The 27,139-nt window shown below is 38.1% G+C and overlaps 1 protein-coding gene across 1 annotated transcript in view; it reads right to left on the bottom strand.

Moving 5' to 3' along the window:
- LOC145994359 (obg-like ATPase 1) overlaps window positions 1-14,165 on the bottom strand; it is a 252,754-nt gene extending 238,589 nt beyond the window's left edge. The window contains exon 1 of the mRNA XM_083130478.1: window positions 14,063-14,165. The gene's annotated coding sequence lies outside the window, so the exon portion shown is untranslated. The remainder of the gene's footprint in view (window positions 1-14,062) is intronic.
- Window positions 14,166-27,139: the final 12,974 nt, after the last annotated feature.

Here is a 27,139-nt window from a genome sequence, read left to right as displayed (position 1 = left end):
TCTAATGACAAATGGTGTACAAAGATATGAGATGAGGCAAGTTAATTATTTTTGCATTACGGATAAGACCCAAATATCAAGATGCCTGGGCATCTCTGACTGACCAGTACGTCTCTGCTTATTATGTCTCATGAAATGCTACTGGGAACCCACTCAACCACATGCCCACATATTTAAAAAGAAATAATGAATGAAAGTCATGAAGTTATTTGTGGTCACCATTGACAAAACAGCACCTGATAGTAAATAATACAATATATCTTATAGTTCACAGAAACTAAACAACAAGAGAGGGTCCTTCTATTCAGTGCTAGCGTCAAAGAATTTCCAGTTTGAATTGTGATATTGTAGACCCTAAACATGTTTCGTAAATCAAATTTTGTGTTGAATTTCAGGGAGTATTCGAAGTTTTGGGAATACATAGAGAATATTGCAGAGCTCATATATCTTGATTTGAATTTTAAATTTTGGGTGGGTCAGCACTTAGGCTATTTTGCACCCGTCACACTATGCGGGGTCCAGTTCCCTATCACAACAAAACTAAAATCGTGTCTAAAAACTAAATTTTCCTTACCTTCTTTAAAAGCTGAGGCTGTACAGGACACATAAGGACTAGCCATAGGGCCAGTCAAAAGAGCCTCACTAATCTGCAAAAAGTAGTCCAGGGTGTACTATGTGGAAGCGAGGTTGGCAATTGGGTGTACTATGTGGAAGGTCACCCCTTACACTCCCTCCTACATCTTGTAGCCCCCCCCATACCCAAACCTACATTATGGGGGATGGCCACTATGCCAATGGGTGAATGAATGAATTCGATGTTAGTACGCTTCAGCAACAAATCATTTTAAATCAATAATATTTTGTGTTCAGCAGGATTATAGGATCAGAACACAACTTTATAGCCCTACTTGTTTTTGAATTTTGCTTTAAAATAAAAGAAGGGGGTGATAATTTTGACATGTCCTACTCAGCAGCAATATCATATGTTGTCACTACAGTGATCTCCGTTAAACTGTGGAAACTGCAGGCTGTCACTGTGAGCAGTGTCGCCTTGTTCAACACACATCTTTACTACGTTGAATAAAAATCTGTATAAACTTGGTTTCGCAATGTGACTTGATAATTATAATGAGTGAGAAAAATAGCTGCAAAAAGTTTCAAAACACGACCACGGGGTTGTTTGGAAAACACCAAAAATTGAACTTTTTTTCTTCTCACAACGATAAAAATCGAAGGCATATTAAAAACAATTGGTTACCATAGCTAAATGCAGAAATGAATAAGCTAAATTTTGATGTAACTAATTTTTTATGTAGGTCTACTGGTTATTTTTTTTAATTGAAGTCTAAACTTATGATATGACAGTGACTGGTTTAATCAATCATGTCAATAATCATCATACCTCAATATGAGATTATAAAGACAGTTGAAGGCAGACAAGCTGTCATTTAGACGAAAATATTTTGTCAAGAATATTGTTCATTTGAACTATAAGATGCACTCTGGCCTTTACAATTGAGATACTCGAGACACATAAAATTCCTAAAATTTTCATTTTTGTGATGTATTCAAATGAACTTTATAGTTTGATCTTCACTGCAAGGATTCAACATGGATGAAAAGCTATCACACAATGGAATGCAACCATTGACAGGGATGTTTATGTGAGGTCGGTCATAGACTTGGGCTTCAGTATTGGTGGTTGTGGAATGCCAGTTGCAAGTCAAAACAAGCATGTTTCATTTCACTGGCCTGGACAGATGCTGTCACACTGACTTCCAGCGACTAGCAACTGCCACACCAACCATCGCCGTATTCAGAGGAGGAGGTTTAAGGTTCAACTCCCCCCCCCCAAAAAAAAACTTCTGGCATGTTGGATTAATGGAAATTTAGAAATCAAAATATTTTACTCATTTTCAAAAAAATTATTCGAAGCTTCACAAAAATACAACACAGAGACACTGCTAGGACAATCGAGCTAGAATTTTCAAAAATGTGGAATTCCTGAAACTTTATCGAAACAGGTTTAATTCTCTGAATCGAACCCTCCATATTCACTTCTGCTGTCCTCTTTCCAGTGTTGTTCCTGGGTTAGACTGAAAATTCCCTTTCCAACTTTTAAATTCCCTGTTCAATAACGTTTTAAATCCCCATTGATATATGTTCAAACCTAGGATCTCCAATGTAAGTTGCAAGATAGCAGAACGTTTCTTATTTATATTGTTAATAATAGAAATAAAGTTCATCTAGTTAGTATTCAAACAGAATAATCAAAGAAAAACTGTGTTAGATCGAAAAATTGTGGCTACACTGCAGGCACCATGTTATGTTTTATATCTATTTAATATTCTACCATTTAATCAAGAACACAGTTTCAAAATTCCAAAAATTAAGTTGTATGTGACATTAACTTTATCACTAAAATTTTCCTCCAACTTTTAAAGCTTTTTCTTGAAGGTATGTAAAATTTAATAACAAAATATAATAACGGCACATTTCTTTCAGTGCACACTGCATGAAATGTAAAAAAAAAGAAGAAAGAAAAGCAGTTGTGCATATTCATTCACACATCTGATGGATTGAGTAGAAAAGTCTCCACAAGAATATAACAGCAGCAATAATAATAATCATTGTCATTATTTCTATGATTCAAATTTCTGGCAACACCCATGAGAACAATTATGACTGAACAATTCCCCCCAAAAATTTCCCCTGACTACAGCCATGATGTAAACTGACATTTGTATATTAGGCTTTATCTTGAGAGTCAAACTGAAAAGATATTTCAATGCTGCAATATACAGTCTGTAACAAAATAACTGCACCACCACTAAAATGAGGGGAATATTGAAATATGTTTAAATTGTCATTGTAAAAAGGTGCAAAACAATGGCAAATTGCACCTTGGATTTTTCCCTGGTGAATCTTGATTCTTTTTTGATATTTTTGCACTGCTGTCTTTCATTCCACTATCTGCCAACAGGTGTGTCCGACGTCTGTTAGTCTGTGTGCAAATGGCTGCCACCTGTTCCTGATGTGCAGCCATGTTTACTGGTGGAAATCATGTGAATAGTGGGTGGAAAATCTGTGTAATGGATTTCCCTGTTCATAGTTTGAGCAGATACATTGAGTTTGCTAGCAAAAATTGTGGTTGAAATGCAATTTATTATTATTTATGAGCAGTATAATTGTCTACATACCAGCTAAAACACAGTTTGTGTTCCATTGTGGTAAGTGGTGCAGTTACTTTGTTACAGACTGTATCTGAAACCGTCAGAGCTATAAATATAAAATATGGTACAATACATTAGATGTAAAGTACCAATGTATTGCGCTCTACAAATTTTCAATTGACCCCTTTCATTAGATTGTTATAGTCAATTTGTAATTTGGTACAGTACAGAATATATATAGGGTGTAGGCACTAGTTATGGCCATCTTAAGGAAAATATACAATAGTATATAACTTTTAACATGATAATAATTTTACTGATGGCTTACAAAAATTATGATCACTGGTACAGAGTCTGTACATTATGACTAAGCATTAACAAATACAAACAAGTTAGTCAGAAAAAAGTTTTAAAAATATTAACCAAACGTGACACTATTCTTCAGTTATGGCCACTTAAATTCACTTATGGCCACCCATTTTCCCCACTTATGGCCACCTTGTCTATGAACAAATAATGAAGTAATACAGACGAAATACAATATGTTAAAGGTAAATAACATAGTTTTCAATGGATGAACATAGTGTAAATGTAGTTGAACAACATAAATTAACATTTCCAGACTTCTCAGGTCACTTCGTAGTAAACAAAACAACCAAAATGTCAGTTCCAAAAATAAAAATAAGAAGAAAAAAGGTTTTTACACATTAGATAGTAGCTTCATAAAAATAAAAAAAAGGTAAAGTGCTCCCCTGTGCTTAGCACCACGCCATGAAGGCGTATAGGGGGTGTGGGGGGTAACGCCCCACACTTTCTTGATCCGGTCGTGAGTGGGGGTGATGTGATCAACATCACGCCCCTGACCGCCTTTACCCCCCAGGGTTTCCCCCAGGTACCCATGTTATTCGACGCTGGGTGGGCGCCGGGGCCGCTTCCATCGTTAGAAAAGTTCCCGGATTTGAACCGGCCGGGGATCGAACCCGGGACGACCTTTAGCGGTAGTCAGACGCGTTACCGACTGAGCCACCGCAGCCATAGTAGCTTCATATCGCAAGGAAATTATATGTATAATTCTAATGCAAGTTCACTGGCAATAATGTTATACAGAAAATTACTTTTTTGCAGTGTGTAACAGGACCAGGAAATTTCGTTATCAAGTGTCTGTCGCCCCTCTTGCATTAGGATAGGCTCCGGCAGTTTTCCCATAATGTCATTTATTGTTGAAATATCATTTTCTATATAATCAAAGCAATCATTTTCTGCAATGGCCATAATCAAAGAATCTTTACAAACCTGTATCTAGTAATGGCCATTTAGACTACACATACTGTGTTATGGTTATTTCTATTTCAGGATATAAATACTGCCATTCTAACATTTAATCTTAACTCGGAACAAATTATATGTTCCTGATATATATAACAACTGTGGAAAATATTATTGCAGCTCTCTTTTCTTACGAAAATGCATAAGAAATTCTACTGTAACGAACAGCTTCTTATTTACAACAAGCTTACTTCCTGCAGGAAGTACAAAGAGGAAACATGGATATCCAATTGGAAAGTTTATTTTACACTGATTTATGTAAGCTGTTCTCTGATTGGCTTTAGATCACCTGGTAGCTACCAACTAAATATGAACAGCAAAGTGGCCATAAGTGGGGTAGTGGCCAAAACTAATACCTCCACCCTATTTATAAAATAACACCTTCATTTTAGAAATTATTCTCAATTTGTTGATCTATTTGTTGTTCAAGTCAATAATCAATCTGTACATCTTGATTGCTGATAAACTACAACAGATATATATGCATTTTGTGAACTGAAGGAAATACCAAGTTCTAATAGAATTGGACATGCTTGATCGCTCTGTATGCTAACGGAAGATAATACAATTGGCATTATAGTGGCTTACTTCTTTTCAGAAACAATTATTATTAAAATGCACTACAAGTCTTTGGTTCCCACATTGCCTAACGGTTGGTGCTCTCACCTTTAGTGCAAGCTGTCCCAGGTTCGATTCCTGGTAGGACCTAGAAATTCTTGGTGTTGACAGAGCATTGGGAGGTCAATTACAGAGCTACTTGAACGTGTGGACTCAAAAGATGATGGGACACAACGGACTGACCACTCCAATAAAAACTCTGGCAGATCTTGTCTCTCAATGGGTTGTTTGAATTATGGGCTTTGATTCTGTACAAGAATCTGCATTTAACATGATATGTGAACGCAGGTAAATAAATCATTATGGTAAATTGGCAATCCCACTTTATAGCCAAGACATTACTACTTACTTGCATAATTCAGCTTACTTATCTCAATAGGATGAAAGAAGACTACAATACCCTTAGAAAGTTGTTGATTGTCAAGAAACTAGAGATCAATATATAAAGCATCATAATATAAATATGATAATTCACGTTACTCACGGTTTCTGTGAAGCTATTTTAAGTAATTTTCTATTAATTTCGGTGGTAGCCACTGCCACCATCCTCGTTGGAATTTGTTGTGTCAAGGCTACAAAAATTAATATAAAATTACTTAAAATAGCTTCGTGGAAAACGTGAGTACCTGAATTATCTATTACAGCGTCTCTCATTCCCATAGTATGAATAAAGTTGTTAAAAGTCCATGCTCCAATCCCAATTATGACTAGGCTTGTTGACAAATATACAATTGGTTTAAATTAAATGACAACTGAATCTAATGAAACCTTTTAGTTTCCTCTGCCGAATATCATTACATTAATTGTGTAAGTGGTGATTTTCATTGGCATGTTCCATTCTGGACACCGAAATATTCCAATACAGAACATTTCCATTTCAATATAATTGTTAATGAAAACTGCTGCGCAAACTAAATTGACTCAGATAGCCATCCGTAAATTTGGAGGCGGAAGCAACGAGTCCCCCAGTTAGATTTTTGATCACTCACAGCCACCGACATGAAAGCATTTCCTCTTATCATGATCAAACTCAAAACCAAGCAAAATGTCATCTTTCCACATGGTTGCCAGCTTGGGCTGGAAGTTGATTCATCCTTCTGGCTCTAAGTCGAGAAAGACCCAGCCATAAAGATTACAATTATGAGGCTGCGCAGGAAACAGTTCCTTCTCATTGGCTATGATTTCTCACCAGCACTGTCAAGAAAGGAGTTCCTTTTATCTCTGGTGAACCTCGGATGAAAAGTCATCTTTCCAGGTGATCGTCAGCTTGGGCTGCAAGTAAGTTCATCCTCCAGCTCTAACTCGAGAAAGACCCAATAATTAAAATTAAAATTTGGATGCTGAATGGATGACAGCAGCCTCTCGGCAGGTTTGATTTCTCACCAGCAATGTCCTGAAAGGATTTCCTCTTATCACTGGTGAATCCCAAACAAAATATTATCCTTCTTAAAATGGTTGTCAGCTTTGGATGCAACTTGCAAACTTGAGGAGAACCTCTCGCAGCCTGGTACCGTCAGTTGAGAAACACTGATATAAGATTTTTCTCAGCAGTTTGATAAAAATGTAAGCAAGAAACTCAATATACTTCATGCCACACATCAACGTAGTAAATTGTTAAATTCGTATCAATCCCTAAGATTATATATTTATTTTATAAAGTCTCTCTGAATGCTTCACGTTGACCAGGGCATTCACTTGTTTTTCTCAGTTGTCTCAGCCTCTGAGGCATGTAAACAATGCACAGTGTTGTGCTATGCAAACCTCCTGAGCCATTCAGGAAACAGGTAGTTTCTTCTGACTATGGAGTCGGTGGTTTGCATAGTGGCAATTAAAAAACACGATTCGACATGGAGGAAGAGCTCGATGGCCTAGTGATATAGAGGTGAGACAAGCTGAGAGGGGACTGACTTCTGGATTGGAGTTGAGAAGGGAGAAGTGGTTAGGAGAGCAGTAGGGCAGAAGTGAGACGACGCTCTGGTCAACAAATTGAGAAGCCAACAGAGGACTTCGTATATTCTATTCAGCCTAATTCATCAGATAGACAGGTAATTATCCTAACACCCAGCCATGATTCAGGTTCAAAGGTTCACAAAACCCAACGAGTGACCATTGTCTTTTCTGCAGTTTAGTTCCTTAATTTTATTTGTACCTTTGGCATTGCCAAGCGTTAACTCGTCATGCCAATGACGAGTGCTCTCATCAGAGGATGAATGATGAGTAACTTACATCGTCCAGCAATTAATTGCACAATGACTGGTTCAGATCCCATGATTCTTTAGAATGACACGAATTACATATGCCCGTCATGATTAGAAGTGAGTGAAAACCTAGACGGACGGCCACATTTCAGACAGCATGGAGTTTTTGTGTTTCATATTCTTGCCAACATCCTTAATGTTACATGAATTAACAGCATCTTTGCACTGCGTTCAGGCAGAATGGGTACTCAGAAAAGAACCTCAACAAAACACTAAACTGAGTACTGTCCAAGAAGAACAGCGCACAGACAAATTTCGACACACTAGAAAAACTGGACACCACAGGCAATTCAGATATTCCAGTAAAAATAGACATGCTGGGAGAACGAGGCAAAACAGAGGACCAGAAGATAAACATCCTACCTTAAACCGGAAACATCTCTGGAATTATAAGCTGCATTCTTGCCATACACAATTACTGAAGATCAGGAGACTACTACGCAGCCCCAAGAATAATTTAGGACTGAAAACATCTGGAGTTTACCATTCTGCTTGCAAATGCATTGGTCAAACGGACATGCAGTGAACCCCAAAGTTACATTAAGAATTTTCATCCAGAAAAGTCAGGGTTGGCGGAATCCTCAATCAACGAGACCCACAGAATAGATTTCAGTAACACATAAATTATCACCATATCATCCAAATATTGGGTGCACATATCGAGGAATAGCCAGCCATTCATGGGAAAAAGCAGAATCTCAATCATAACATGAAGCCCAAACTGGACCCAGCAGACCTGGCTCCCAATTGGTACATCATGTATACCGGGATCCTTCTACCCCGCTGATCTCCGTGGCTAAGTGATTATTACTAGGGCTGAGCAGATACCGAAGCCAATGTATCAGCATCGTAAAGTATCAGTTCGAATTCATCTACCGATACCAGTCGGCACTTTTCCAGCATATTTGGCTTTCACGGGGTCCGCAAAAATACAGCTCAACAATTTCACGAAGTTCTAATTATCCTGGAAATTACGCAAAATTCGAACTTCCTATTTTAATATCCTGATGTAATTCTTTAATATTCTAAAGCAAATTTCTTGGAAAATTGATGCACATAATTCGAGAAGAATATTTACACACCAATATTGGTCAATATTTTGAAAAAAATTTAATTATTGCAATTTTCAAGTAGCGGTGTCGGCTCAGTCCTAGTTATTACAAAGTGCTATGAAACCGAGGGTGTCAGGTTCAAATCCCAGACTGAGCAATAAATGTTCTTTCTGAATTTCCCTTCATTAATTTCATCTTCAATCATCCTCATTGTTGCAATTAGCTAAAACTTGTTGTTGTTGAGTTGGTGTTTTAATTCCACTTTAAGCACGGTAACGCTAATCGAGACTGGACTTACAGTTTAAAGTGGGTTCCGAACCACTATGTGCCTCCACTGGGTATCGAAGCAGTCAATCAAAATATAAACCTGGTTGATGGTCATCACTGCACATCTATCCTGAAGACGATGGTCATGCTAGTTTTGAAAAGATCAGAAACCTTTCCAGAAGTCACCTTGTGAATATACCAAGAGAATCTGTTCGCCTTATATGAACTGTTAATTTGTTTTCCCATCCTGATAAATATAAGGGTGTGATTTTTGGCTCCCACACTTCACAAAATGAAAAAGCCACTCTGGCAGGCCCTGACGCTTAGAGGGCTGTTGCACCATGGAATTTAGTTTAGTTTAGTTGTGGTTTTCAGAGTATCTCGGTTTAGAATAAACTCAGGATATGTCAATGTCCTGATTAATACCTGTGGAGAATATCACAGCTATTATTATACAAAGAAGGCAATGTTAGGGAAACTTAATGACACAACAATTAAGTACGAAAAGAAGAGAGGGGGGTGTAGAAAGAGGGTCAAATGCTTGAGTTGGTTTTCAAGTACACTTTATGCACAGAAATGCTAATTGGGACTCAACCAACAGTAAAAAAGTAGCATCTGAACCATTATGTGCCTCCACCAGTTATCAAACCCAGGACCACTTACAGGGCAACGACGTTACCACTATGGTCAAGGTCAATCTTTCACCAGGTGGGGGGGATATATCTCCAGGGTAAATGTTATGTGTAGAGCACGGAAGTTCAGGCATTTATTTTCGTTAAAATAGGCAGGCAAAAAGGCATTTATAATGTGGAAAATAGGCACTAAAAATGAAAAAAGGGCACATTTGGAAGTCGCTTACTTTTATCTATAATTTATGGTAAAATGTTAAAATCTACATTGGGAAGAGAATTTCACTTTTCTCCGTCTTGATTGCACATAACTGCAAGGTGTTTTTTAAGTTCTCAACATTAATTGATAGTCGTCTGTCAGAGAGAATATTTCTCACAATAGAAAATGATCTTTCTACTTCGACAGAAGTTATTGGAGCATACAGAAAACAAGCTAATGTAGATGGACTCATTTTGGTAACAGCATTTTCACCTTTTAGAATATCACAAATTGTTTTCAATTGTTTCAAGTCCTTATTTGCACTCGCTACCCGTTTGCACTTTTCCGCAACAGCTGACCCCTTTTCTCCTGGCACTTCCATCATCTGCTGCATAGATTCCTCGAAGATTTTCATGGATGCTACAAGAGTCTCACCTCTTTTTTTCTAGCTTTGTAATAGTCTCTGGCAATGCACCATAATGTGCAAAAATAAACGACACTTCATTCTTCAGTTCTGAATATAAGAAACAGGAGTTTCTCACTTCACGAATTGAAGCCGCTTCATTTTCTGGAAGAGCATCGATCACCTCACTGATTTTTTCAAGGTTGTTAGCATAATATATAGCTGCTGATATCCAGGTTCCCCATCTTGTCAAGACTGGTTGCGGAGGTAAACTAAGCTCAGGCGCAACTTCCTGAAATTTTCGGGTTCAAGAGGGAGATTTCAGAAATATCTTCTTTGTGTTCGAAATCAACCTCTCTACTTCAGCAGTCAATCATGCACAAGGAAACGTTAACCGAAAGGCAATATCCGAACTCATCATGAAATACTTTTTTCTCACACTTTTAAGCAATGTTGAAACATGCGTGAGTTCAATATTACTTAAATAAGGCAAAAATTATTCACATAATAAACGGAAGAAAAATAAATGCTAACATTTTTTTTTTAAAAAAATGGTCAAATTTAATTGAAAAAGGCAAAAAAAGGCATTATAATTAAAAATAGGCAGTGGGGTCCCAAATAGGCAAAATGAATGTTCTAAAACATTCGAAACAACATAAAAAACGTATATCCGGAAAAAATTATCAATATATGCAGTAGATAAAAAGAGACATTTTGCCAAACTTCCGGGCTCTAGTTATGTGTTATGTTGTGCGATTCATATTCTAGTATCTGAGTCATAATAATATCTCACGGTGATGTATGCGCATGTCTACACTATCTAAGAAAACGTAAAATTCTTAGTTTGTTTACCATACATTTCTGTCCGATGACAAGTTCCAAAAAACTAGGAGAGCAAATCCTATTGAAAATACAAAATTTTAGGTAAGCCGAAAAATGGAAAAACTGTTAAACCTCTCTCTCCCAAATCCGGGTATTAAAAGTTCCGAATCGAGATTTTAAATTTTCCAGGATCCTGATATTTTTGGCCTTACCTACTGTGAAGGTAAGATGTGCTAGGAAAAAGGGTCTGTCTTTGAAAGTATGTCAGTCATCTCAAGAATGAAAATCTTGATCAGTAGAACTGAGCTGTCATTTCGATGCACTAAACTTAGCGCATCTCTTGTGTATTTCTAGCTGTTTCATGGTGTCACTTGACTAATTTCGCACAATTTCGCACAAAGTGTGAAGTTAAGAAAAACTTGGGGAGGGGGGCTTGACCAACTGTACACCCTCGAGAACTATATCATCATTTTTTTTTAATTGATAGATTTTGATGTTTCATGTACATAATACAACAGTGTTTCAGGGTTCAGAAACCACAAATAACAAAGATATTTGATGCCAAAGTACGGTCCATGTAAGTAAAAAATCCCCCTATCGCTGTGTAGCTACTTTTGCACATTCAAGATGTGAAGAATGATAATGTCACCAAACTTAGCACTCCTAACCTAACAAAAACATCGAAAACTGGGAAATTGCTATCAGCATCAAATGTAACACTACTAACTCAACACCAAAACAATCTAGCATTCCTAATGACAGTTTCACTTCTAATTTGGTTTGAAAGTTTTCAGTCCATCGTTTTGGATTACTTTATAATACATTTTTAATGTAAAATAATTCATATTTATTGACTTTTGTCATTAATATATACTGTGTTATGAAGTAGTAGGCAATGTTCCGTTTGTTGTTATTTTGGATTGTCATTTTGACTTGCCCAAAGAATTCAGGCTAAGGAAACAGAGGTACTTTACTCCATCATGACACATCTTCGTGAGCTAAAAACAACAGAAAACATACATAAAGAACACAATTTTTATAAACCATGCACAATTTTCCACTTTTTAGCAGGGGTACAGAGGGTCAAGAGTACCCTAATTTGTGCATTTTAATCAGAAGCTTAATGATGCTTTACAATGCTTACATCAAATACAAGATTAAATACTCATGTATAATATCGCACCCTCAAACTTGGCAATAAACAAAATAAAACTAAATTAATACAAATTAGATGGAAGCTACCGTCAAATAGAATCCAATGAGAGCTTCTCAAATAACTTATCATCACCCCACAACAGACAAATCATTTTCAGCCCATTTTCCTTCATAAAACCCTGAACAATCGCACTGAAGCTCCTTTCACCTGGTCACAGATGAATTTCTATGTCACCTCAAGCAAGTCACGACCGAGAAAAAAACTGTTCAGCCTCCAACACAGTAGAAACAATGCAATAGCAATATCGCCAATGTAGAACATTTGTAAAGTATTAAATGGTATATTAGAAGTGAAAACAGTGTGGACCTATTTTCCCTGATAGTACTAAAACATAAAAATACAACAAAACTCAAGACTGTTATATTTGTTTAAGTGAGTGTTTCGGTTTGTATATATGTACACATCACATTGTTTTGATTTTGTATAATGAATGGCATAATTGTGTAGTATACCTGAATTCAATTGCTTAAATAAATATATAACAACCAAACATACTCAAAGCATATAAATAGTAACAGTCTTCATGTAAAAATATAATTATAATGCTATGCCAAACCTACTTCCATAAGAATACAGGAATGACATGGAAAAAATAATTCTGCCCGACAAAAGCAGTAGGTAAGCAGAAAAAATTGTTCTGTATGTGCTTATAGATGTGAAAAAAATTCAAAAAATAAGTAGAAATAAGGGTGTACGTGAACAAAGTAAACACCGGTGATTTATGAAGGAAACAACAATTTCTTGCAATGATTAGCGTTGAAAAACTATGTTTGTGAATACCCTGAATTTTAACTATGCTTTACTAACCTAACCTTATGTGAATGGTTCGTGGGGCAAGTTTGTTTTCCACATTTACTAAAGACGCCATATTGTCACATGTAAAGCAACGCTCCATGGAACAGATAGCGAACTTCACTTGTTCACGTCATCAAACATGACGACCATATTAGTGTATCGACAATCATAGTGGTAATGTATGCACGGTATTTCGCATTTTCTAGACGTGACAGCCGATTTTTAACTGCAGATTCATGATTTTGAGGTCAAAATTAGTGAGTATACCAAATATGAAAGCAATCGGAGATATTTCCGGTATTTTGTAATTATACCCTTAATCTAATGCAGTCCAACATCACAAGCTTTGTAACGTATAGTGCTACGTACAAGAATATACAGAAAACCTAGCCTTAATTTCATAGCACACTCAGTGGCATATAGAAGAACTTGGATGCTGGTATAGATATACAGAACATACATAGTAATACAACTGAACAATTTCAGTATAATTTAAGACTAATATCTCTTCAACTTCCTTAGCATGTACTCTTTTACATACATAGAAGACTTATGTATATGTAATCCCGCCTGTCCAATAACAGGGTGGAAAATATATTTTGAGCAAGCACACTGCATCATGCAAAAATTCAGTCATCCGATACATGAGCCTGGTATAAAACTGCAATGCAAAGTAACATATGCAATGTATGATAAATCTTTCATATCTAAATGTTGAAAATTTGGTAGATGTGTATATAAATTCTCCCATAAAATATTCGGTTGTGGCATCACCTATATGCCAAAGTGTAAATTCTGAAATTAAACTAGGTTCATATAATTATATACAAGGCTTGTGTATTTCCACACACTTCTGTACATGTTTTAGGTTATGAATTGAGACAACTTAGGCAGAACAACAAGAGGTGATTTGATTTAATTATCTTGTCACATTGATACTAAAACAGCCAAAATATTGTAACAAACCGAGACAGTAGTGATAATTTCGTTATCAACAAATATTTTATTTAGGTTGCGTTTACGTACGACATCACGTATAATTAAGTACCATGTAATTCGCAGAAATCTGCAAGCAATAGCTGCCACAATTTGATAAATAAGGACATATTTCTAAAATCAAAAGAGATTTTACAGAATGCACAGTTTCGGCATTCATTTGTTCTTTACGAAATGCATTTTTTGATGTTGTCACTTGACAGGTACACTGTAAAAATTCCGTACATTTAATTTTGTCTACAGTATAACGTAAGATTAAATATAAACAGGCAAGAACTGCCTACAGCAATGAAAATATAATATTTTACCTGTGTATGCTTCTTTCGGACCAACGTGGTTCAGCTGCAAGGGGCACTACAAACGTCACTTCCGTATCCGAAATGAACGGTATGAGAAATTCGTCTTCCTAACCTGTAAGTAAACATCGTTCGTAAAGCCGTATAGTCATATTACAAAATTTACAGTTAACGTTGAACGGCTTAATAACTGAAAATTGAATATATTACATTTCAGTTTTCATCATATCAAAATTTTCCGTACAGAGATTTATTTAGTTGGACAAAGATGAACCTCGTATGGCAAATTGCGATGACAAACTTTGTGCATCAAGCTCAAGCTACAGCGCCCTCATACCTCCATGACAGCGCCTTGTGGTGTAATGAAGCCATAGCCAACCAAAGTCTGTGGTATTAATATGATGCATAATACCGTATTATGTATTATCGTCCTGTTAGTTGAGCATTTGCACGGCTCATGCGAATCCCGTGTTCGAGGGGCTTACGCAAAGGAAGGGGGGGTAGGGGCAAGAGCTATCAGGCCATTCACCCCATGCATGAATTTTTCTTGGGGGGACAAGTACCAAGATGATAAACATGCCAATAAAAATAGGCCGAGTCTGCTGCCACGCATGTGTCAGGAATAATAATAATACTGTCATTGTTACTATAATTATTATTATCATCATCATTATTGGCATTTTATCCTGGTATGTTTTCAACACGTTCAATTTCACATTAGCTAATAATGGGAAACAAGCACACAAACTGTATTTTTGAAAGCCAAAATGACGAATATAATTATTTTTGTATATACGACATGTGTAACTTTCATATAGAATATGCATCATGGATCGACGTAAAATATAAAAAAAAATACATATGCAACATGTTAACACTAAATCGCGCTTGTATTCAATGTTCATTTAATATATATATATATATATATATATATATATATATATATATAATTTAAATACATTAAATAATTAATTAGTTCAGCCACCACTTAATAAACTAGATCCAATCTTTGCAAGCTGAAAACAATATTGATTTAATAGGGCGCAAATAACTTCACTGGGTGCCATAGCATTCTCTCTTTTACAACTTTTTTTCATTTAGATCGTTCTGTGCCCAGGTCAGACTCCTGCTGCTCCATAGCTACGGCTCTGAACTTGATGAGACTAAGAAAAGCAGGCATTGCGAGCGAAGCGAGCAAGAACATTTTAAGAAACGTGTTTATTTTTATTTGTATAAAATTGATGTTCAAACGGGCTCCAGAGGGCTCTTTAATTGTGGCAACTTAGTATGTAAATTGTTATCTGTAAGTGAGAAAATAATATGAGACCCTGAGGAGTCGCTCCCTGCACCACTCCCAAGATCCTTTGGAGAAGACGGGTCTCTCCAAAACTTTTAATTCACTCTTGGAGCAAGACACTAAGGTTGTTCCTTTACCTAAAGTTCTTTTCGTCGTCCCTTATCTTTCAGCGTCCATGGCAATTGCCTACCTTGTCATATATGTTGGAAAAATCCTCAATGTTTGTTTACATTATTCCAATTGTGCAAATAATTCATCAATGCACAGTGGCGTAGCGCAGTTTCCTGGCCCCCCTGCAACCATAGCCGTGTGCAGGGGGGTCAAGGGGGTGCAGTTGCGCCCCTTAATCATGAACGTCCGCAGATTTTTTCCACGGAGGGACAAGAAAGGTATTTTACCATGGGACAGTGTTGCCCCCTCAAAATACAACACTTCAATTTGAAATTATCGCATTAATGTAAATTACTATGACTGAAATCAAATTATACGTGTGAAATATATTTTTTTAGGTTGACATTTTATTTCTAAGGGGTAGGCGTGGCCGTCCTTGCCCCCCCCCATCCAAACGTATAGGTCCCTACGTTATTATACTTTCACCTAGAAATTTAGTGTAGAGGAATCTTATCGCCGTTATTAAACGATATTATACTATTATTGCCCCTCCCCAACATTGGACGGAAATCTCTTGAAATCTCTAGGGGGCAAACATTGAGGTAAAAGGGAGCAAGACTAGTAGAATCTTAGAGTAGCAGGACAAAAATATACCCAAGATGAGATTTGTTTTCACGTCTTTCTTGCATTATTTATTCCAGGCCGCCAAGAGTATTTGCAGGGAGCACATAGGGGCAATTGCCCCCCTCGATACCAAATTTTGTTCAAATATAAATAAATTTCATAAAATTTTCTTGCTCGCTTCGCTTGCAATATCTGCTTTTCTTACAGTCTTGTCAAGTTTATAGAGCCCTAGCTAGGGGGCGACGGGTAGTTGGCCCTGGGCGCCGAAATGAAAAAAAATGTAAAAGAATGCCATGGCGGCCCATCAATTATTTTCTGCCATATTAAATCAATATTGTTTTCAGTTTGCAAAATTTGGATCTAAAAATGCTCTTGCTCGGAATTTTATTGTTTTCTGTAATGCATTGTAAATTACCAGAGAGAGAAAAGTTATAACTAGGCTACTAAGTGTTTGAGACTCTTGCTGCTAAAGTGTTTTGTCATAAATGCATGAACACAATTGTTTGGAGGAAAAGGAGCGCAGCGCATGTCAGAGACAATTTATTTATTCGTTATGGTGCCTCTATGTTCCTACATTAGATCATATAGCTTATAGTATATACATACACCCATCAATACAATGAAACTAAAACAGTGAGAAAAAATGAGGTTTCTCTTTCCCGACTGAACTTTCATCAAGGCTTCACCCCCCCCCCCTCCCCTAGCGCACGCCTATGCCTGCAACTAAAACATTGGGGGCCCCTGCAGAAAATTGAACTACCTCGTCACACTATAGCTAAACATATCTAAATTAATCCGAAACACGTAACAGGTGTTGACTATGTGGGAAATTTGTCTCATTTCTTATTTGAATATGAAAAAACTTTGGCCCCGTTTGAAATTTTGGTGAGATGGGAAGTTACCACATACGTGTAAAACTAATATTAGTGGTAAAAGTTAATGAATTACCAAGTTTTATTGGTTATTGTGTCGCAATGCCGGCGATTGGGTTCCAAAACTGGAAGTGCAAGGGCAGTTTACTTTCCGTTGGTAGATAAGGTTTAGCATAGTGCGCAGGCAAAAGCGCGAAAAAGTGGGAGGGCAACTGCCCTCACTAATCGCCGCCACTCATTGTGCGGCAATAGAAAACAGACTGGTCGAGCAACTGAATCTTCCTACTGGATTCATAACTGTAGACAATTTATGCTCTGAAGATTCCGAGAAACGAGATATCTATAAAGGTGGGAGATGAGGGATTTTTTTTCTTCGATTTGAGGCAATCTGCAATCATTTCTGAGGGCCCACAGGCTAAGTTGCAAGGACCCCTCCGATTGAGCCAGTACGCCCCTGCTTACAATTGCAGACATCGATATGATATGTAACGGGGAAGCCACTCGACCACATCCCACATAAAAAGAAAAAAAAAACAGTTGATGTTTTTTTGTAGTGTCCTTTGACTCGTACAATACAGTAACTCTGTTCATACGTATTCTAAGTTTACCGACAAGAAAAAATACATCGGATTTAGTGCTCACCTCAGTGAATTTCGAGTTCAAATTTCGTCATTGTTGACGTGCATTTTGTCTATTTATTTCGTACATACATACATACATACATACATACATACATATATATATATGTGTGTATATATATATATATATATATATATATATATATATATATATATATATATATATATATATACCGCGTGAGGCACCTAAAAGTACCACCTGAAATAGCGAAGAAACCAGAAGCAGTAGCGATGTGAGGTTTGCGGGAAACAATAATATCAAATGGGGCTCGTAAATCGGAGGTATGGGGTGGGTCGAAAAATATCGACAAATGGGGCATCTGGAGCAAAGCCATATTTTTTTAAATGGAACGATATACAATAACATGCATAATATAAAAGAGCACACGCAGAGAAACACAACGCCGTTGGTCTCATGCATCTACTGCACATAGGAACGAAGATATGGCCATGTGAAAATATGTAAACAAACTAACAAGTGGCCCACTTGACCGTCAGTACCACGGCATGTAAGACTTCTCAGGTGCCTGACAGAACTGCCTTTACGCAGAGCAAGTTTTGATAGCAGGTCCACGAGATCGTGTTAGTTCATAGCAAGCAGTCATAGTGGTAAGAGCGAAGATTATGGTGTTCACAAACATAGAAAAAGCGGACATGATCCTGATTTATGGGGAATGCCGAAAGAATGCCTCAGAAGCCTACCGTGTGTACGCAGAGAGATATCCGGACAGACGACAGCCATCTCGACGTCTGTTTGGTAAGTTATTTATTAAATTAAGAGACACCGGAAGTGTAACACCACGAGCACGTGTGCGGAACAAGCCAACTACAGGTGAGGCAGGTGCAACAAATGTTCTCGCCGCTGTTGCTGTGAATCCGCACGTTAGCTCCCGTGAAATTGCAAGGGATGCTGGGATGAGTCAGCGAAGTGTATTGCGCATTTTGCACACACACAAGTTTCACCCATATCATATCTCCCTCCATCAGGTACTTCACGGGAATGATTTTGTGGACCGTGTTCGGTTTTGCACATGGATGTTACGACACGACACACCCGATTTGTCACGTATCCTCTTCACTGACGAGGCAACTTTTACCAATCATGGAAATGTCAACCTAAGGAACATGCACTATTGGTCGGTGACAAATCCACATTGGCTTCGCCAAGTGGAACGCCAGCGCCCATGGAGTGTGAACGTGTGGTGTGGTATAGTGGGTGAACATCTCATTGGCCCTTTTTTTATACAAGGCACACCGAATGCTGACCGATACATACAGTTTTTACAACATGAACTGCCTGTACTATTGGAGGACATACCACTTGAGACAAGGAGGGAAATGTGGTACCAACATGACGGGTGCCCAGCTCACAGTGCAAGACGCGCTACAGCATGTGTGGAAAATACATTTCCAAATCGTTGGATTGAACGTGGAGGGCCTGTCAAATGGCCGGCTCGTTCCCCAGATTTGCCACCGTTAGACTTTTTCCTGTGGGGAAAGCTGAAGGACATTGTCTACCGGGATGTGCCAACAACTCCAGAGGATATGCAACACCGCATTACTGCGGCCTGTAGGGACATTCCCTACGAGATGCTACATTCTGTGCAACGATCTTTGCGTGGGCGCCTCGTTGCCTGTATCGCCACCACTTTGAACACACACTTTGACAGGTTTTCGCTTCTTACGCAGTGGTTGTTCGACATACTGTCATGGTCATTTTCATTATGCTGTAACACTGTCAAATACATGGTGCTGACGATGTCTACTGTATTTTTTCTTCCTTTAACACGTTCTGTCTTCATCTTGTCCAATGGCTTCCGACATCTCATACTTGTACATGCCGTGGTACTGACGGTCAAGTGGGCCACTTGTTAGTTTGTTTACATATTTTCACATGGCCATATCTTCGTTCCTATGTGCAGTAGATGCATGAGACCAACGGCGTTGTGTTTCTCTGCGTGTGCTCTTTTATATTATGCATGTTATTGTATATCGTTCCATTTAAAAAAATATGACTTTGCTCCAGATGCCCCATTTGTCGATATTTTTCGACCCACCCCATACTTCCGATTTACGAGCCCCATTTGATATTATTGTTTCCCGCAAACCTCACATCGCTACTATTTCTGGTTTCTTCGCTATTTCAGGTGGTACTTTTAGGTGCCTCACGCGTATTTAATAACCGAAACTGTCTGTTGAATTTCTGAAATTATATAAAATTTCAGGAGCGAAGAGATATCTCATTGCGGGGGTTATGGGGGGGGGGGGGGCAGCTGCTATGTCACTGTCAATACATAAGAAAAAAAATAAGGCCTATGCGCGGTTGTCGCCCACCAGCGTCCCTTCGGGATCCTCGGAGTAAGGGTGCGGTCGTCTCCTCTGCCCCCTTTAATTCACCCTTACATATGTCTTAAAATGCCATGCTGTTTGTTGCACTTCAATTTTATCAATATCTGAAAAATTAAAGGGCCCTTGTGAGACTATCGCTAATCAAACCCCTACAGTGTACTCTGAGGGTGTACGTGGGAGCTAGGTGCTGTAGGCCCCTTTTCCCTATTTAATCAGCCCTCGCAAGGTAAAGGTACCCCTGTCCATATGCACACATGCCATGAAGGAATATGGGGTGATGTGGAGGTAGAGCTCCACATTTTCTTGATCTTGGCCATAGTTTGCATAAGCATCACACCCGACCGCCTTTTACCCCTCAGGGTTTCCTCCAGGCACCCATTGATACAAGTTTAGGTGGGCCTCAGAGCCGCGCAGAAACAGGGAAAGGACTGGAAAATTTCCTGGCCCCGGGATTCGAGCTCGGGTCTTCCGATTGGTAGCCAGATGCTCTACAAGCCATAGTGTGTATCTTAAAATGCCACAATGTTTGTTGCATTTTTTCGAACAGTGCAATTTTTTTTATCAATACATGATTGGTTGATTGATTGAATTGGTGTTTTAAGTCCACTTTATGCACAGTAAGGCTAATCGGGACTGGACCTACAGTTTAAAGTGGGATCCGAACAACTATGTGCCTCCACCGAATATCGAACCCGGGACCACTTGATTACAAGGCGACGACGCTACCACTGCGCCATCGGGGAGGTTTTATCAATACATGAGAAACATAAAATAAGACTCTCAGCGGAAGTCGCCAATGACGCCCCCATCCGCCCTACCTTTAATCCGCCCTTAGGGAGAATAAAGTCCCTGGTATGTGCAGGGGTGGACACTCTTCTGGTCAGGTAGTCTACCTACTTTATCCAGAAACACTAGATTAATATGCTCTTTTAGCAAAAAATTGCATTTTTGTAATATACATAGGAGATAAATATGTGACTCTTGTAGGATAATCGCAATGATGAGGATGAAAGATGAATTGATTAAATTAAACGTGAAATGTCTCTCCCAAACCCAGAATCTGTAACTGTGGTTCCTTAACGTTCTACGTAACCACTTTCATAGGCGTAGCTAGAACTTTATATTTGGGTGTGCACAAAGAAAAAAATGCGGTCTTGTACCTTTTTAATAGCATATTTTGCAACACAATCACTTGGCTCTTTAACTGCACTGATGTTTGTAAAGGAATACAAATTCACTACATGACAGTGTTGAAAATTTCTGAATATATGTAGTAGAAGAAAATCAAATTGCATAGAAATTACACACACACAAAATGTTCATAAATGTTACATACAAACAGTGGCGTAGCATTGGCATTTCGGGTGGGAACGTCAAGTCCGAAGGAAGGGTCGGCCCTTTTTTTGCTTAATAATTTACTTATGGAATTAGTCGCCGCAGGTATTGTTTATTTGCCTGAAGTCAGCTGGGTTTTCAATAAAACATCATCTATGCATGTTTTAGCTAGAAAATGAGATACCTCACTATGTCACAAATGTTTTGAACTCTGCTGTTTTATACTTTTCGGTATGACCTACCTGAATCACAAGCGCCTCTGAATAACAGTAGACGTCATTGTTGTGGGTCATTCAACTACTGATTGATTTGGTTAATTTTACTTCGCTTTTCTACCACTTCTGGTTACTCGCGAATATGAATATGAGTGATGATATTTATGAAGTTGATGAAGGGACACTCATAAAGAACACTGCTAACGCCGGGATTCGAACTAGAGACCGCTGTCGTCTTGGCGCGCTGTGCAAAACACTCTGACACGGAGGTGGGTGGATGATCCAACTATCTACCGACGTAACAGTGCCGAATAGTAATTCAGACCACTGTTTATTGCATCTTGGAATAGTGATAAACATTTTAAAATAATTTTGTCCACAGACCAGTCGATGTTAAGAGTTTTCAAATGAATGCTAAACATTTCCATTGACACAATATTAAGCAGTTAGATACTAACGAAAAAAATAATAATAATAAAAAAAGAATTCTTTTGCGGGTTAAGTGGTAGAGCAGGCACAGGCTGAACTTCTACCACGAGGACTTCACCAACTTATTTGACAAAAACTATGTTGATCTTTTAGTTTTTAATACACATCGCTGTTCGTGCGATAAATTATACAATGCAATGGTCATTAAGAAATGGTATATTTGAGTTTGGTAAAGTTACGTCAGTCAATATTGCGTATTGTAGCCAGTGGCGTAGCATGGACATTTCGGGTGGGAACGCCAAGTCCGAAGGAAGGGTCGGCCCTTTCATGCTTAATAATTTACTTATGGTATTAGTCGCCACAGGTATTGTTTGCCTGAAGTCAGCTGGGTTTTCAATAAAACATCATCTATTAGTCGCCACAGGTATTGTTTGCCTGAAGTCAGCTGGGTTTTCAATAAAACATCATCTATGCATGTTTTAGCTAGAAAATTAGATGCCTCACTATGCCACAAATGTTTTGAACTCTGGTGTTGTATACCTTTTATTATACCTTTCTGCAAGACGCAAGTCATTAAGAGACCTACCTGAATCACAAGCGCCTCTGAATAATAGTAGACGTCATTGTTATGGATGATCCAACTATTGATTGATTTGGTTTATTTTACTTCGCTTTTCTACCACTTTTGTTACTCGCGAATACGAATATGAGTGACGATATTGAAGAAGGGACACTCACAAAGAACACCCGTGCTCACGTCGGGATTCGAATCAGGGGCCTCTGTCGTCTTGGCGCGCTGTGCAAAACACTCTGACACGGAGGTGGGTGGATGACCAAACTATCGTACACTCAACTGACGTAACAGTGCCGATTAGTAATTCAGACCACTGTTTATTACATCTTGAAAATGTTGATAAACATTTAAAAATAATTTTGTCCAGGGATCATTCGATATAAAGAGTTTTCAAATGAATGCTAAACACTTCCATTGACACAATATTATCAAGCAGTTAGATACTAACGATATAATAATAAAAATAATGGCTGAACTTCTACCACGAGGACTTCACCAACTTATTTGACAAAATCTGTGTTGATCTTTTAGTTTTTAATGCACATCGCTGTTCGTGCGATAAATTATACAATGCAGTGGTCATGAAGAAGTGGTATATTTGAGTTTGGTAAAGTTACGTCAGTCAATATTGCGTATTGTAACATCACATAGCACGAGTGGCACGAGCGCGAAGAACCGGGTAGGAATTCTACCGCTGTCGTCTGCTTCAGAAGGCAGGAAGGGTCACATGAACCAATCACGTAGCCATCTGCTCCATACGCTGGCGTACGAGAGAGCATTTTGCGCGCATGCTGTAGAGATCCAAGCCTGTCCAAGCTTTCCTTCCAGAAAGACAGCAGGGAATATAGAGTTCTTTAAGCCGAACCTGCCCGGCGTCCAGGCAGGAAAGGCATTGAAAAAAAATGCTGGAACGAGTGTTGTTAGTGGAGCGTTGCAAGCGGATCGCGAAAAATATCTATTATAATGCCATGAAGGTCAAACATATATGAAATTAGTCAAGATATACTTTATATAGTAGTGTAATTGGCCCTACAACCAGTGCCGGAAAGTATGAACCCCCCTCAAGCAGATTTGGCTATACTTAAAACAAGCTCAACATGCCCATATGAGCTTTTTGCTCAAGTGTGGAACCCCGTCTAATCCAAGATTTTTGTAAAAAATGCCCTCGGGAATTTCTCGGAAAGTATGAACCTCCTCAGATTGATTTGTCTACACTTACAAAAGGCACTTCTGTGAGATTGTTGTCCATAAACCTGTCAAAAATATGCCCCTCTTGATATTGTTTTTGCTACACTTAAAACTACGCCAAAAATCCACCCACACATACACACACATTTATTTCCGGTTTAAGTTCAATTGGATACCAGGTTCAATTTGTTTATCTATTATTAAAACAATGTATTGTGCAGAGCTCTTCTAGAATTGCTCTGTGACTCTCTCATTTCTTACATCATAAACATATGATTTTTCACCTATGAGAATAACACTACATATGGTGTCATCAGGTAATGCCTCATGGAATTCACAGATAATTTTAATGTTTGTCCTGTCATTCACCACAACTTGTTTTCTTTTTGAGGTGTTGATTACAAACATGGGTCTCTGTGCCTTGAATTCATCTGGTGTGTAATACATGTCAGTATTGCCAATTGTAGAAAACAGTAAACAAAATTTGCCTGTTTTAGAGATATTCCAAAAAAATATATATATTTGATAAGCAACAACAACAGGGCCATCTATGTGCAAATGTCTGAACTCGGTGAACACTTGGGAACAAGTCAATTTTTTTCAATATGTCAATATTTTTAACTCTTTTTGCCAGTAATAGGGAATGGTAGTAAGCATTAGACAAAGTACTTTGGAGCCGAATATGCCTTTCTTAAGACGTCGTATATTGCTAAAATATCTTTAATTCACATATTTCTCATACCGCCGTATCTTGTTCTATTAGGCCTCTTCAAGAAAATTGCCAATTAGTGAAAATTAATTGAGCACAACAGCAAAAGAGGTACTAATAGGGCAAGCATACAATGATATGGGGATATGTGAATTATTGGTTTCTTCGATTCAGATAAATGGATTGAATTGAAACTGGGATATTTTGCATTTTTTTATACAAAATCTGATATTTGTTACATCCAGCTTGTTTGTTGTAATCTATTCATATTTAGAGTCAGGCCTATATCTGTCCAAGTTGTTATATAAAATCAATATACATGGCATTAGGTCAGTGTCTTCTGGGACATGCATGTCTGTGCAGGTATTTGTGCTAGGTCAGTGCCTCTGAAGGCCGCTGAAAAAAAGCCTGCAGCACGGCCAGTTCCTCTGCACGGATCAATACTCGGGGCAGTTTCTCAGATTCTCGCACCGAGGAGCTGCGGCACGGCCAGTTCCTCTGCACGGATCAATACTCGGGGCAGTTTCTCAGATTCCCGCGCCGTGGAGTTGTGGGATCAATATTCCCCGCCCGGGCAGTTCTATTCCCGCGCCGCGGAGTTGTGGGATCAATATTCGGGGCAGTTTCTCAGATTCTCGCCCCGCGGAGCTGTGGGATTAATATTCCCCGCCCGGGCAGTTTTATTCCCGCCAAAGTGGTTCTTAAATATAAAATTCAAGAACTAATTGACATAGAGCTATGCAGTTTTTTTGTCTGCACTGAACTCAACTGATATTTTTTATTAAGCATAGAATTTTGATTTGATTCCCAAGAAATTTTATATAAATACCAAAGCCAAAAATATTCACACACATACACACATACACACACACACACACATATATACATACACACACACAAAGCACAGTGCTGAACCCAGCTGATATTTTTATCCAGCATAGAGTTTTGATTTGAACCCCAAGAAATTGTATATAATAAACAACAACAAAAATGCCGAATCAAAAACATTGTAATCAATGCAATAAGAATATATCCAGCCCCAATTGGGCTAAGCACCAAAAGATTTGTAACCCAGACAAATACAGAACTCCCACAAAAATATGCCCCAAATGCCATAAAAAATATAGCATGCAATACTTCACATATACACATAAAGATACTTGCTCTGCACAGTCATCAACATTGCCCTCACAACCATCTACATCTGGTCTGAAAAGAAAGCATGAAGCACCTGTTAATGCTGGACCTGCAAAGCAGCCACGCCATGCACCCATCCATAGCAGTTTTAATGCCCAACTTAGGGATTACCGGTTTGTATCAGAGCCAAGATGTGACATTAAGAAATTTTTGAACAGTGTAAATCCTGATCTGCAGGCAATTCTTAATGCACAAAATGGCTCTTATAAACTGTCCCTTAAATTGTTTGCACAATATAAGAAACCAAATGGCACAAAATTTACACAGCCCCACATAACAGAAACTGTACCGGTATATTCAAACGCAAATTCAGACACAATAATAAGCAGCTTGATAAATCAATTGAATATTAAACACTCTGAATTTGCAGCAAAAGAGTCTGGATGGAGCCTATGCGGATCTCCACACAAGTTATATGTTAATATTTCTGAATTCAGCCCATTACAAGGTTCTACATATCTGTCTTTACCTGCCAATATTAAAAACAAACAAGCCGTGGTTAATATAAAAAATAATGATGAGAAATGCTTTTTGTGGTGTATTTTAGCTGTTTTGTTTCCAGTTTCAAGGAATCCTGAGAGAATAACTTATTATAAACATCATGAAAATGATTTTGATGAGGCAATGGAGGGTTTAGAATATCCAATGTCTGTTCAGAATATTGATAAATTTGAAAAAAAGGCCAGGCACATCAATGGCAAACAATTATCTATTAATGTATTTATTTGTTCCACTGGCAATTGCTTGATAGCACCTCTCAGAATCAGTACAATTGATGATGAATCTGCTGTTCCGATTGATCTGCTCTTAATTGAAGGGGATGGCACATATCATTACACTCTGATACACAGTCTTGAAGCTTTGGTAAGAACACAACTAGACAAATCTAAGACAATATTCAAGTTGTGCAGAAGATGTTTAAGTGTATTTGATGGTAGAAAAATGGTGAATGGGGTTCGTGAAAAAAATGCTGAAATTGCTAAAAACAAGTTAATTGAGCATCTGAAATACTGTGGCAACCATAAACCTGTTCATATGGTGATGCCTAATCCAAGTGAAAATTGCAAATTCAAAAAGTTTGAAGCCTTGTTGGAACACCCAGCATATATTGTCTGTGATTTTGAATCGAACCTCAAACCTCTTGCATTCTGCAATCCAGATCCTGAAGAATCTTCAATTACACCATACCAGCTACATGAACCTTCCAGCTTTTGTTATATAGTTATACGGGATGGTGTAGCTAGTGAGCCACACTTATACATGGGACCAAATGCCATCAAAATATTTGCACATAGAATAGAAAATGAGTGCCATGACATAGCATCTAACATCTTATTAAAATCAAAACCTATGTTGCCTTTAACAGAGAAACAGATTGAGGATTTCAACAATGCAGAAAAATGCCCGGTATGTGATTCTGAATTTTCAGATACAAATATCAAGGTGAAACACCATTCTCATACAGATGGTAAATTCTTAATGGCCCTGTGTAATAGCTGTAATATTAAGATCAAGAGACCAAAATTTGTCCCCATATTTTGCCATGGAGCA

Source organism: Lepisma saccharinum, chromosome 1, assembly GCF_977018435.1.
Source record: "Lepisma saccharinum chromosome 1, izLepSacc3.1, whole genome shotgun sequence".
Taxonomy (NCBI): domain Eukaryota; kingdom Metazoa; phylum Arthropoda; class Insecta; order Zygentoma; family Lepismatidae; genus Lepisma; species Lepisma saccharinum.
Note: the sequence above shows the minus strand (reverse complement) of the source record. Positions and strands in the feature narration are given on the sequence as shown.